The sequence below is a fragment of the Saimiri boliviensis genome, chromosome 18 (genome assembly GCF_048565385.1).
Source record: "Saimiri boliviensis isolate mSaiBol1 chromosome 18, mSaiBol1.pri, whole genome shotgun sequence".
NCBI lineage: Eukaryota > Metazoa > Chordata > Mammalia > Primates > Cebidae > Saimiri > Saimiri boliviensis.
This window is the reverse complement of record NC_133466.1, coordinates 33,167,816-33,182,744: the sequence shown is the minus strand read 5'-3', so window position 1 is coordinate 33,182,744 and position 14,929 is coordinate 33,167,816. Positions and strand designations below refer to the sequence as shown.

Sequence of the window (14,929 nt, the reverse complement as noted above, 5' to 3'; positions counted from 1 at the left end):
GATTTCTTTATGGCACTATCCTTATAAACTTTGTGTGAAGCATCAGTGATTTCATCATTCTTCTATCCAACCTATACCTAAATTTGGTGTTTGTTCTTGTCACAGTTTTAGCAGAATTCATGTTGCGATGATAGGGTCCTCTTTTAAACTGATGTCTTATCCTTCTTAGTACCTCAAACTGGGTCCTATTCAGACATGCTACGAGTTAATACAAGTTTATTTTGGTGCCCAAACTTCTGAAATCTATGCCTAATTTTTTCATAATATGCATTTCCATAAGGTTTTGTTAAAACATCTCATAGATATAAGAAAGTTAGAAACCATATTAAAAATATATGTATATATATATATATATATATATATATATATATATATATACCATTTATTCTCATATGGCATTTCAACAAAGCCCAAAAAATTCTAAATTCTGAATTTGAAAAATGTATCTCATAACTTACCTTTGAAAATTAGCAGAGGCAAAGTAAATTAGAAAAATTCATTTAGAAAGTAATTGATAGATATGATTGATATGTATTATCTAATTGAATTAACAATCTATATTCAATTGAATGAATCTATCAATATATATTCAATTAGATTATTTTGTAGATTATTGTATATATAATATAAATGTTTATATTATAAAATAATATAAATATTTTTAAATTATAACGTTAAATTTTTAGTACATATTCAAATTATATAATTATCCATAAAATGTCCATGCACTTTGATCTGGTAATTAAAATTATAACTGGAAATACATGCTTTGAAAATAATCTTAAATACAGGGAAAACTTCAAGTATAGACCTATTTACAATAGTAATCAAAACAAGAGAAACTGGAGGAATAATTCATACAGAATGTCCATTATTCTTTACTAAGAAATATTAATAATGACATTTTAAAGAATATGTAACAACACAGAAATATTATAAAATGGGGAAAATACTTTAAAAGTTGGAAAATATAATAAACAGTTTATATTTGATATTCAAACTTTTTAAAAATAAATTATTCATGAAAAAGGAATATTTCACCATATTTTCATTAGCTGTCTTTAGATATCAGTAGCAAACATTGGCATATGTACAGGTTATTAAGCAAAACAGACAGTGGTTTATCTGCCAATTTTGAGTTTTCTCATAATTGTTTTGGCTATTCTAGATCCTTTGCATTTTCATATGAATTTTAGAATTAGATTGTCAGCTTCTAAAGGAAATTCTGCTGGGATTTTGATTGGGATTGCATCTATGGATCAGTATAGGACAGTTGGCATTTTAACAATGTTGAGTATTCTTATCCGTGAGCACAATTTTCTCTCCTCTACTTTCTATCATTTAAAATTTCTCTCACCTATGTTTTGTAATTTTTCAGGATAGAAATCTTAGATTAAAAAGTCTGATGTATCCAAGAGTTCTATATTTTAGTGCCATTATATAGGCTGCAATATTATGGAAACTTGCTAATCTCACATTATGTATAAGAATTTTTAATAGATTGAATTAGACTTTTACAAATTCAATCATGTCATCAGAGAATGAAGATGGTTTTAATACTACCTTTCCAATCCAGATGCATTTTTATTTCTATTTCTTGCCATGTTAAAGATCTCTAGTACAATGAAGTAGACATTTCAAAGTTGGAAAGTGTCAAACAAAGTTGTTATTTATGGAGAAAATGCATGAAATATTGGATAGAGGTGTGCATTGCTATAAAAGTAATAAACCTCACATTACTAAAAACACTAAGTTAAAATTGATAGCAATTATGTTTTCACTTCTAATACTAGGAAATTTTGTACAAACCTGAGATTTCCACAGTTGAAATGATTTTATAAAAAGAAGCCTCCATAATGTCTCTTTAAAGCATTCAAATACAAATTTAAAAAGCTAAAATACGCTGTAAAATTGAAGCCCTAAAGTCTTACTAACTCAGTTAACTAGGATATTAGCATTAAGAAATTTAGATAAAGGAAGAGTCCTTAGAATCATGCTCGTCTTACAGCTCATTTAATGTTTTATTTCCCTATACCAAGTGCTTGAATATCTTCACTGACAAATAATTCACTGTATTCTGAAATAGACCATTTCACCTTTAGATTTTACTAATTGTTCACATAACCATTGTTCAGTGTTCAGCTGAATTCTCTCAGTATTTTCTACCCCACTCGTCCTTTAGTTTTTTTTTTCTTCTCTGAGATATCTTTTCTCAATATTAAGCACTATAAGTGACATAAAAGTTTTTATTATCATATAATTCCATGTTCTGTCTATCCTGATCTCTTTCTTCTGAACATAATCCAACTTTTATAAATCCCTGTTAAAAGTGAGATATGCAAAACTAATTGTCCAGGAGTCCTTTCATCAATGTCCTAAACACTATGCTTTGATAGCAGGATTAAGACGACTTTTGCTTTTTTGGTAGCAAATCCCATGGCTTCAAGCAGAATTAATCATCCTCATTTTACATATGAAAAATAAGGAAGCACCAGTTCTTTAAAATAGAATGCCAATTTGACTTGTATGTGTTCTGTAACAGCTTTTCTCTGTAATTGCTCCTTTCCAAGGAAACTCTTCACTGAATCACTCTATACAGTTTAAGTTACAAAAAATAATTTCTTCTCTAGCTAATTTCTATTGAGGTGATTTTTTAATCTCATTGATTCTTTCATCAAATATGAATTGCCCTGATATTCAACAGGCTCTGAGCTAGGTACTAGAACTATCAAATGGAGAAAGCAAAGTTCATGCTATCAGAGGTTCACAATATAGTGACCTCCACATTACAAGTACTATAAAGAAGCAATGTAAAGTTCGTAATAATAGATAATGGATTATTTAATTATACCTCAGTAGTCAACAGGATATTTCATCTGAAGAATGCATGAGAATGATTAGAAATCACAAAGCTGAGATGTGTTGGAGGGGCATTCCAGGCCATGGGACCTGGGTACGCGAAGAAACTGGAATATGGCCTTGGTGAGGTGGCTCACAACTGTAATCCCAGCACTTAGGGAGGCTGATGCCGGTGGATAACCTGAGATAAGGAGTTCCAGACTAACCTGGCCAATGTGGTGAAACTCCTTCTCTACTAAAAATGCAAATTAGCCAGGCTCATGCCTGTAGTCCTAACTACTCAGGAGGCTGAGGCAGGAGAATCACTTGACCCCGGAGGTGGAGGTTGCAGTGAGCTGAGATCATGCCACTGCACTTCAGCCTGGGTGACAGAGTGAGACTCCATCTCAAACAATAAATAAATAATAAATAAATTAATGAATGAATTTGAGGTATGGTAACTTAGGGAGTTACACAAATTGAGGTTTCAATTCCTCTTCATCACTACCTCATGTTGGATGTTCAGGATTTATTTATTTATTTATTTTTGGTTGTTGTTTTTGAATATTTATTTTTACAGGGTTTTTTTCTTTGGGAAGTAGTTGCAAAATTTGCTGTTTTTATTTAAAAACATTGGAAAATACAAACAAGAACACTTTTATCTATAGATTCCACATATGGAGAAAGTGAAATGATTTTAATTTTGTCTCAGTAAGAACAATTTATTTTAGAGACTTTGCAAATGTTTGTCACTATTAGGATATATAAAATGGGAAGAGGATAAATTGTGTTCCAATATGCTAGGAAAATTGTATGAATACTAACCTGGACCCAACTGTGACATTGGAGAGGGCTTTGTGAAGATCTTAATTGAGATGGGCAGTGTCACTGGGTTGATAAAACGTGTCAGCACAGTTTGATATTAATGAAAATAAGTGTTTGTGGAAAGCTTTAACATTAGTAGTTTTAGCATCAACAGCTTCTCTGTCTTTGCTTTAGCAGCTGTTTCATGTAGGTGACAAGCTGACAGGAGAACAATCAAGGGTTTATTTCTGGTTGAATTTTAGTTTCTACTTTCATTTGTTATTGCTATTGTTAAAAAAGAGGTGTATCATTTTTTCTGCTTTGTCAGCATCTTCTTTTTCAAGTTTTCGAAGCTTGTCATATACAGCTAGGAAACAACTGAACTTTTTAAAGTTTTTTATTGTATGTGCATGATGTCCTTTATGACTTTAACTTTGAAATAAGTAAATAAGATGAAGTTATCCATGCTTAAAATTTGGGTATTGGCATGTATGTGACAAAACTAGTTTAACCTACATTTCCGCGAGCTTTATGTTTTTAAGGTGTATAATGAGATGAAGTAGACTACAGTATTTGTTTTTATGTATATGTAAACTAATTATATATTTAAAACACCATTTGCTATTTTTACTTTCAGTCTAATATAAACATATTTATGACTATTCTTACTTTCAGTTGGAAGGGAGAAGTTCTGTATGTGTCAGGAAAACAGCATAATGTAGCGTTAATAATTTAATGTTTGTTATGTAAAATTAAAGCGAAATTCAAATATACTAATTCTTCAAATGCCATCATGGATGTATGTATCATCAATTTCCTAGTCTAAAATGATTGTATTACCCTTTTTTATTTTGCAATCTCCCATTTAATAAAGATATGTCATTGAAAAATTAGCTGCCCTAAAATTTTGTTCTTCTCAAGCTACTAACTTTTCTTAGAATTTTATGATGGTAAAATTTATCTTAATTTTGAACCACCTAGAGTTGTCTATCAATAAGTTTAATGTTTCCCAATGAAGGCCTCATAACTGAATAAACTGTCAATAAAGTATTACTGACTGGCAAGTATATCATATTCAAATAACAGAATGAATTTATATGGCATTATTGCCCATATGTTCATCACAGTTTTGCCCTGATTAGTGTAATGCTTAGGAGAACTGACATCGGCTGTGCTCTATCTTAGATCACCTCTCTGCAAATCAGCTTCTTAATCTATATAATAAAGACGATAAAATAAAAATAATATAGTTATGTCATCTTTCAAATCTTGGATCATTTTTTTCTGGTTTCTTTGGATTGGATTTTAACTTTCTCTTGCATCTCGTTGAGTTTTCCTGTCATTCAGATTCTGAATTACATCTGTCATTTCAATCTGGTTACAGTGCATTGCTGGGAAGCTGGTGCATTCCCTTGGATATAATGAAACATCTTGACTTTTTGGAGTGCTAGAATTCTTGTACTGTTCTTTCTCATCCAAGGGAAATGACATTTATTTTTATTTCAAAATTTGCCAATATTTGGATGGGACTTTTTGTTTTTATTTTCTTTTTCTTTTTCTTGAGAGTTTGTGAGGTATGTTACATGTAGTTGATTGGCTTTGTTTCTGGGTGCTTTCAAAGGGCAAGGATCTGTGCAGGTTCCTTGGTTGTAGATAGGTTCTTGCAGTGAGTTTTCACATTCACAGGCATGGTGCATTGAGGCAATCCATTTTGGTTCGGTATTTAAATTAGGCTGTAGTACAGTAGGTGGCACTTAATAGCAAGAGCCACCAGCTACTTCTTACTCAGTTGTTGACTCTTTTACTAATTCAGTTTATATGCAACAGTGCTCTGGGGAGAATAGACAGTGGACAAGAGATGACACTTTCCTTGTTTTTCTTGGGCCTTGATGATGTCCTCTTCAACTACTGGTGCCTTATCTTCATTTTCTTTGCCCCAAGGGGGAATTTGGCAGGCTGTGACCTTCCACTTTGGGGTGGTCCGAGCCATGAGTTAAGCTACTAGTGTACCTACAACTTTGTGAGATTGCCAAAGTCAGAGAAAGTTGTGGAGTATGTCTGTGGGTGGTCTGGTGATGCAATGGGTCAAGGGTGATGGATGCTTGGACAGGGCAGTATCACCACAGGTGTGCAACCAGTATGGTGTCCATGGTCTTGGATGTTCAACTTGGCAGATGGCTGTGGACTCACATTCTTCCAACCTAATGGGTCTTACTCCAGTGTCCTCCTAAGGTGCTGTCCCAATGAGCTAGGCTTTTCACCAGCCTTCTATACCCGGTTCACTCTGTCATTCCAGATGTTTCAAGCTGTGGGATATTTTTGGGAAGAAGCTTCAGCTGCCTATCTATGCACACCCTTTCCAACCCTGTCTTGTGAAGGGAGGACACCTAGCTCCCATGCCAGCACACAAACATTCAGCATACTCTTTTTCTGTGTTCTGAAACTGGCGGCTCCTTCCTTGCTTGGCTTTAGCCACAGAGCTCAGCTTAACAACCCTGGGTAGTGTGGTTGAATCCTGGGGAGTTGGAACCAGGGACAGATGTGTCTTCTGGCCCCTTGAGGTCAAGCACAGGCTGTGCTGTGGGGACTGAAATGCTCCCAGGTCACCAGCAACACAATCAGGTACGGCACTGGAGGCATACTGTTGGCACTCATCTGCAGGAGTGGCCAGACACATAGTCTTGGGAGGGGGCTGGCAAGCAAGTGGGTATGTGAATCAGATGTTCCCTGGTCCTACAGCAAAGGTAGCTCTACTCTCTCTGGTCCCAGCTGATCACAGGAGCTGCATCCACTCAGGGCAAGATAGAGAGCCCTAGGAAATAGACAAATATCATTGCATTTTGTTGCAGCAGTGCTATGCAGAGAAATCTGGGATCCACGTGGATTTGAATTGTTCCTCTGCTTGATCTCTGGAAGGCTCCTCCTGCCAGTTCAAAGGTCTAATGGGGTTGTGGAAGCTCCTGTAGCTAAGATCCCAGAGGTCTGCAACGGGAGAGCAACGCTCCAAGGTTCCTTAACCTACCCCTTCCTTAGGTTCAGTTAGGGACCAGGGCCAGTCCTGGCACCTGAGGACAATGAGCAGGACCCCCAGCTTCTTCCTTCTTTAACTACAGTGTCTTCATTGCCAATCAACTTTCAGTGTTTTCTCTCAAAATATCTGTTCGAAGTGTGATGGTTTACTCAGTATTTTGGTTCCTCTTGCTGAAAGAGGTGTTTCCTAGTTGCACCTAATCAGCCTTATTGCCTGGCTGCTGCCAATTTTCAATTTCCCTCTTCTTACTTTTCTGGACATTGCTTATCTTTAAGTGCAAAGGCAATCCAGGGGGAGTGGTCTCTATCAATCACACAGCCTGTTTCAAGATTTCCCCTAGTCCTTCAAGCTACATGTTTGAGTTCTCCTTTACTCACTTCCCGTGATGTCACATTACTTTCTCAGTCAGACAAAAATTTAAGACCCGTTTATTTTATTATTTAATCTGGTCCCACTTGAGCTATTTCTGCCCACCACTTTTGATGTTTCAGACACATACATGACATTGATCTGAGTTTCTAGAAATAGTCATGCTTCTTCCGTCTTGTTTTCATTCCTTGGGATGTTTTTAATCTTCAATCCTGTTCTACTATTGGGAAATGAATGGGATAGAAGGTGAGAGAAGAAAAACCTTAAGCTTTTATTGTACTTCAAATTTCTCAAATTGCTGAAGTTTGAGTTTAATTAAACAAATTTCATGAGCACAAACAGGTGCATTAGTTAAAAATTAAATCACAATGTCAGGAGTATATGAATTGATATTTGAAACTAAACTAATTCAAATACCTAAGGACTATTCCACAGTATAGGCCTATAATCTTCTGTTACACCTTTAATACAGCCTCATTCACCTCCCTGATGTTCCATGAACTCATTAAATACTTTTGGTCTTGGAGCTTTTGCATTTTTTTTTCTCTGACCTTGGAAATTCTTTTTTCTGATACATATTTGGCTTGTTCTATCCTTTCCTAAAAGTATCTGTTCAAATATTTCATTTTCAGAAAGACCTTCCCCAGACATTGCTATATTTCTTCAAAGGACTTATTACAAACGTACCTATTATATATTTATTTGTTTATATTATTTCTATTCTATGATTTCCATCTCCAAGATGAAACACATTCTGGTTATTTTGTTCATTTCTCTACCCAAAGTGTCAAGAGCAATGTTTGCCTCAACATAGGCACTTAATAAATATTTCTGGTGGCATAGATTATCTTGCACAGTTATTAACTAAATACACAAAAATGAGACAGCTAAAATAGTTAAATTTTTAATCTTAAGCATTTGGCTTTATTACATAGTCCTTGATATTTTTGAAGATACGGGAAAACAAAATTCTTTACCAAAAGGTAGAAAATTTCTTTAAACTGTACAAAACAGAAAAAAATGAACAACCTAATCCCACTGTTAAATCATTTTACTGTGTTCACTTGTTATCATTTGAGATTTTTGTCCTGATTTCTCAACTGTGTTTCATGTAGCTCCTCTCTGCAAGAGACTTCAAGGTCTGCTCCCGTTTATTTATTAAGATTTTATGCACAAGGATAAGTTATAACTCCTTGAGACAGAGCATCTCATTTTCCAAGACACCCCATAGATATCAGCAATTACACTGCTATACAAAAGGTTTCCATCCAAGCAAATAATTTGTTTTTTTAGTGAAAAATAAAGGATATCTCACTTCTGAGAAGATTTTTTTTGTTGTTGTTTCTTTCATAACTGTGAATGACCTGTGAGACCCATCTGGTCTTTCCACAATGAAAGAAAGAAAATCCTTCAAGGGTAAAATATTACTTATTCTATGAGAAAACAATTTTAAATTAAAAAAGAAAATGTTTGGCTTATATCACAGCATGTGTCTGATTTGAATCATTTTCAGCTGGTACTGCTATACCCACTTAAAATATTTTTGTTTTATAGTAGATGTGAGGAAGAAAATATTTTATTTCAAAATAAGCATTTGCAATAATTATGAAAAACATTCTCATATTATCAAAATAAATAAAATATTGTTATACATGAATGTTTTCTGGCTTACTAAGTCAAATAATATCTTTGCATCTATAGATGTTCTTTTATACTAAAAAGTTTCAAAAATACTGAAATATATCTCTTCTTCACATATATGGGTTAAAATAGTAACAGCCATTTTGCAGCATACATAAAATAATTATTAGAGAAAATAAAATATAATTCATCCATGATAGTAGCAAGCACACATAATTGTTTTAATTACCTCAGTTTTAAAGCTTCTTTTCACTATATTATTTTTGCATATAGGTAGTAATCAATTTCTCAAGTATTGCTTCAATTAACTTTTCAATTCTCGGTTGCAGAACATAGATTAAAAGACATTTACCAAAATTTATACCCAAACATAAATTTTTTTCTTTTTCCATGGTTACTTCCTTGGCTCAAATCTTCATCATAATTCATCTATATTTTTAAAGCATCTCCCAAATTGTCATATTACCAATAATTTTACTCAACTCAAATGCCATTCAATACCACTTTGAGATAAGTCTGTGGTATAGTGAAAAATGAAATAATGGATTTAAAGACTATGTTAAGGCTTTAAAATTTTTTCTAGTGGTGTGATCTCAGATAAATCAGTTACCTTCTCTGATTCAGTATCTTCATCTATAAATTGGAGAAAATATTAGCTCTGGGATATCTGTGGAAAAAAAAAAAAAGATAAAATTTGAGGAGAGGCACCTACAATGGAACACAGCAAAGGCTGAATGAATTCTAATTGAAAACATATCTAAATGCAGAAGTTCCCACCATGACTGATTATCTAGAAAACTGTCCCCTCAAAGGTATCTTTGCCCACTCATTCAGGGCAAGATCTTCACGTATTTTCAAGGCATTCTTTTTCCAATTTGAAAACAATAGGCCTAAAGAATAAGCCAGTAGCAGTAGTATTTTCTTCATAGATAACAGAGATCAATACAATCCTAAAAAATTTTTTAAATGTCAGCTGACTTTGCAATAAGCTTACGCAAAATCAGATGCAAGGTTAAGCAGTTAAAATAACTTAATACTGGTTTTCTTCATGGAAGAAAGACAAAGCTTAAATTTTAAAAATACATATTTTAGCACATCTTCTTAAAGCTGTAGCAATAGACTGATAAACCACCTTAATACTTTACTTTCCTTTTATCCCCAAGTCATTTCCAATCTAATTTTTGAACCTTTCATCAATAGGCAGAGTATACTTCCTTTCTTGAATATGGGCTAACCTGTGACTTGTTTTGACCAATAGAATGTTTTCTTGTGGAAGTCCAAGCACAAACTTCAAAGATCTGGCGTACTTTCAGTGGGAATCCAGCAACTGCCAAATGAACAAGTCCAAGAGATACTTTTGGAAGATCGGAGATGATATGGAGAAAAGTCCAATTGTCACAAATAAGGGAATCATAAACTGACCTAAAGATATATGGCAATCAAACACATGATAGAGCACTTCCAAAATTAGCAGAACTGCTTAACCAATACAATGTTAGCTACAAACTCATGCTACTTGGGAGGCTGAGGTGGGGGATTTGCTTGAGCACAGGAGGCAGAGGTTGCAGTGAGCCGAGATCTCACCACTGCACTACAACCTGGGTGACAGAGTGTGACATTGCCTCAAAAAATGAAAAAATAAAGTGAGAAAATTAATTTAAATATATAATTGTCTTACATAAATGTTTTAGTTGTATGTATATTTGGCATATATTATTAAATTTATTCTTAATTCTACTGTTTTGTTATATGTGATATCCTTCAGTAGTAAGATTACACTGCCCATGAAAATGTCCTCACATTAATAGTAATTTATTCAAAAGTTATGTATGAAGTAGTTTCTCAGGGCAAATGCAGGCTATTCTATATGAGGAGTGGAGGGATTAAATAATAACTGTCTTAAGATAGTCTGCCAATGAAGTTATTTAGTCAAGACACCCAAGAAGTGTATATTGTTCATGGATTTGCTAAATACAAATAATAGTTTGTGATTTTGTTTTGTTTTTTGATTCCAATCAGGAAGTTCCATTTATTACCAAAAAATAAAAAAATAAAATGAAATAGACTAACAACATTCCTCTATTCCACACTATCCTGTGGAAGTACACACTGGTATATGACAGGGCACCCTATTTCAGAATATGATCCACAGTTCAAAACAGCTGAACACTGCTACAGCTTCAATGATTCTTTCTAGGATATAAAAACAAAGCAAGAAATTAGCAGTTTAAAGGATACCATGTAAGGAAGAGAATTCTCTTCAAAAATAGTGATTATGAACACTCAATATTTAACATAAACTTGAAGCAAGTATATTTAAACAGACTAAAAATGTTTTCTGATATAATAATTAGGATTCTGATATAGAAAAATGTGACTATAATATCAAACACATAAAAACAGCTTGAAGAAACTTGTAGACTTTCAGAGACAGACATTATGTATTGTATGAGAATATTACTGTTCCAGACATAGCAATTTTAAGTAATTCCAAAGAACATATTGGAAAATGACACTATTGAAATGAGTATGGCAAAGTTGTAATAGTATTCCACTGCACTGAACCTGTAATTTGTTATAGTTATGCTTAAATTAACAGGGTAGCTATACTATATTATAAACCACACAAAACTTATTTCAGAACATGGCATGATTTTTTAAACTTGTATTGTTTTCATAAATTTCAAGTCACTTAGAGTCTTTGGTTAAAGTATAAGTGTTTATACCAGTATGGCTCTATCTGACAACAATTATTAACACCACATCTTAGAAAATATCTGATAAAGTCTGCAAGTTTGTGTGCTGGTTTCTGTGTATATAATACCATACGACATAAACTCTCTGCTAGCCAATGGTTTAAAAAAGGAATTAATAAGATACATTCCCTGAGACTGAGAAACACATAATGTAGCTATGAGGTGTCTACATAACTGCTTTCTCAGTTGAAAGTGGTGGTGCAATTTGGAAAGAAATAAAATAGTAATAATATTAAAAACAGCTAACATTTTACATATTCTGATGCTTCAGGTTCAGGTTGAAGTATTTTTACCTATATAATCTCATTTAATTATCGCAACATATCTATGAATTTGGAATTACTGTAAATCTCTTTTTACAATAACTGTAAAACAAGAAAACAAGGGCAAAATAAAAGGAATCACAGCCAAGTGAAACCCAGTGAGAAAGTAGATGAAATGGGATTTGAAGCCACCAGTCTGGTGCCACTGTTTGTGCTCTGAATGATCATGTTATACAAAAACCTTTATATTATACTACGTACAGTGCTTTGTACTATACAAGCACCTTTAGAACACTTTAGAGAGCTGTTATTGGCTGTAATTGGTTGAATGTCCTTCCCTACCAGTACCTCTATATCTCATGGTCTACATTATTAGATTTCTGGTTTTGAAGCAAAATTAAGTTGTTTTGAATAATGACTTCGCTAATTCCTACCTGTGTCACATTAAGTAATTTACTTCTCTTCTTTGACTCTAAAGGAGAGTTTTGTCAGCTCTAAATTATAGGTTTTAAAGTATCCTCTTGGCTAATTTAATTTCAGAACCATAATGATGGACAGCTTCTTGCACAGCGCTGCTTCCCCACTTGGCTACCTTAGGAATATTTTCCTTAGAGTCTTAAGTTTGTCTTCAAAGCAAGAAGTCTCAACATGAGCACAGAAGCACAGGTTGGAGACCCAAGAGAGCTCACAACCAATAACATGTTTCAGTTTCTTAGCTTTTTAGGCAGACCGTTCTGAGATGCGTTCTACAGAGTTCCTCAAAACGTTTCTAATGGAATTGAATTTCAATTCTCCACTATAGTAAATAGGGCACTATCTACCCCTATTGGCTTTCCTTTCTTCCCCATTTTACTTTCCCTTGGCCCTTATCTTTCATTCCATCTATAGCGTTTGAAATAAAGTACTTGCATGCAAGATTGTGTCGCAGGCACTGTTTAAGGTTTAGGAATGAAGGAGGCAAAGACAGTCCATGTAAAGTGCTTAGTTAGACAAGTCATCTATAGCATATTCTCAATAATGATCAAATAGTTACATTATTGTCTACCTTGGAATCTTAGGACTTCTGGAAGCATTTTAGTTTCAATTTTCCAGAATGAATTTTCTGAAAGAAAGAAAGTAAACCAAAGAGATCATGACTGCAAAATGAATAAAAGAAGTGAAGTACTCTAATACACAAGGAAATTCACTTCTGTTCTCATGAATGTTGATAACAATAATTGCCAAAACACTACAAGAAAAGTCTAAAAGTCTAAAGTTATTTTCATCACATTGTGTTATTGTAAACTTGACTTCCAATGAAGTTGTTTGAGAGGGAAATAAAGATTATGCTGTGAGAGATTTTCCTTTATTTATTTGGGCAACTAATGTCAGGATGGATTCCCAAGAATAACTTAATACAGCTAAACATAGGGAATAGATTTTGGCATACAATCTAAATAAGACAAATGTTTGCCTACATTGATTCTGAAGTGGGATTTAGATGTATACAACATCCAAAAAAAAAAAAAAAAAAAGCTAATTTTCAAGTCACATTTTTGTATCCTAAATTGGAAAGGAATCATCAAACTATAAGAACAGTTTTATATCCTTCCTTAAGTTCTGAGTACCTTTTCTTTTCCTTAGCTTCTTCCTTGTTCTTCTTTTCAGCAGTTTTTATACTTTAAAAATATTTTTTAACTTCAGAGAGTTTACAACCTAGATGAAGAGATTAGGGGACATTAACAACAATATAAGACAAAGGACTCTATAATACATACTTTGTGCTGAAGAAACTAAGAAGAGATTAAAGCCTGGACACAGTGGCTCATGCCTATAATCCCAGCCATCTGGGAGGCAGAGGCAGGTGGATTACCTGAGGTTGGGAGTTCAAGACCTTGGCCAACATGGTGAAACCCCATCTCTACTAAAAATACAAAAAATGATCTGGGCATGGTGGCGGGCACCTGTAATCTCAGCTACTCAGGAGGCTAGCAGAAGAATCACTTGAACCCTAGAGGTGGAGGTTGCAGTGAGCCAAAATCGCGCCAGTGCATTCCAGCCTGGGCAACAAGAGGGTAACTTTATCTAAAAAAGAATGAGAAGAAGAAGAAGAAGAAGAAGAAGAAGAAGAAGAAGAAGAAGAAGAAGAAGAAGAAGAAGAAGAAGAAGAAGAAGAAGAAGAAGAAGAAGAAGAAGAAGAAGGGAAAGAAGAAGAAGTGATTAAAGTTTAATAATGTAACTATGGATAAATAGAAGGTGGACATTTCAATTAAACTAAAGAGCTTTTGCACAGCAAAATAAACTCTCACAAAAGTGAATGGGCAGCTTATAGAATAAGAGAAAAAAAATTGCAAATCTACCCATCTGACAAAGTCCTAATATCCAGAATCTACAAGGAACATAAACAAATTTACAAGAAAAAAAATACACCAAAAACTGGGCAAAGATGTAAACAGACATTTCTCAAAAGAAGACATTTATGTGGCCAATAAACATATAAAAAAGCTCAACATCACTGATGATTAGAGAAATACAAATTAAAACCACATTAATATACCATCTCACACCAGTCAAAATGGTGATTATTAAAAAGTTGAGAAACAGACAGGGCACGGTGGCTCAAGCCTTTAATCCCAGCACTTTGGGAGGGCTGATCACGAGATCCAGAGTTCAAGACCAGACTGGCCAACATGGTGAAACCCCGTCTCTACTAAAAAAAAAAAAAAAAAATACAAAAATTAGCTGGGCATGGTGGCTCGTGCCTGTAATCCCAGCTACTTGGGAGGCTCAGGAAGAAAACTGCTTGAACTGGGATGGGGAGGCAGAGGTTGCAGTGAGTCGAGATGGCACCACTGCACTACAGCCTGGGCTACAGAACGAGACTCCATCTCAAAAAGAAAAAAAAAAAAAAGTTGAGAAACAATCGATGTTGGCAAGACTATGGAGAAATAGTAACACTGTTACAGCATTGGTGGTAATGTAAATTAGTTCAAACGTTGTGGAAGACAGTGTGGTGACTCCTCAGGGATCTAGAACCAGAAATATCGTTTGACCCAGAAATCTCATTATTGGATATATACCCAAAAGAATATAAATAATTCTACTATAAAGACACATACACATGTATGTTTATTGCAGCACTATTTACAATAGCAAAGACACAGAAACAACCCAAATGTCCATCAAGATAGACTAAATTAAAAAAAATGTGGCACATATACACCATGAAATATTATGTGGCCATATAA

The 14,929-nt window shown here is 34.1% G+C and overlaps 1 long non-coding RNA gene across 1 annotated transcript in view; it reads right to left on the bottom strand.

The window, feature by feature from the left end:
* Positions 1-13,391, bottom strand: part of LOC141581960 (uncharacterized) — a 75,310-nt gene extending 61,919 nt beyond the window's left edge. The window contains exons 1-4 of the long non-coding RNA XR_012514785.1: positions 13,310-13,391; positions 12,748-12,804; positions 9,919-10,010; positions 9,294-9,350 (exon numbers count right to left, since the gene is read on the bottom strand). This is a non-coding gene — a long non-coding RNA (uncharacterized LOC141581960). The remainder of the gene's footprint in view (positions 1-9,293; positions 9,351-9,918; positions 10,011-12,747; positions 12,805-13,309) is intronic.
* Positions 13,392-14,929: the final 1,538 nt, after the last annotated feature.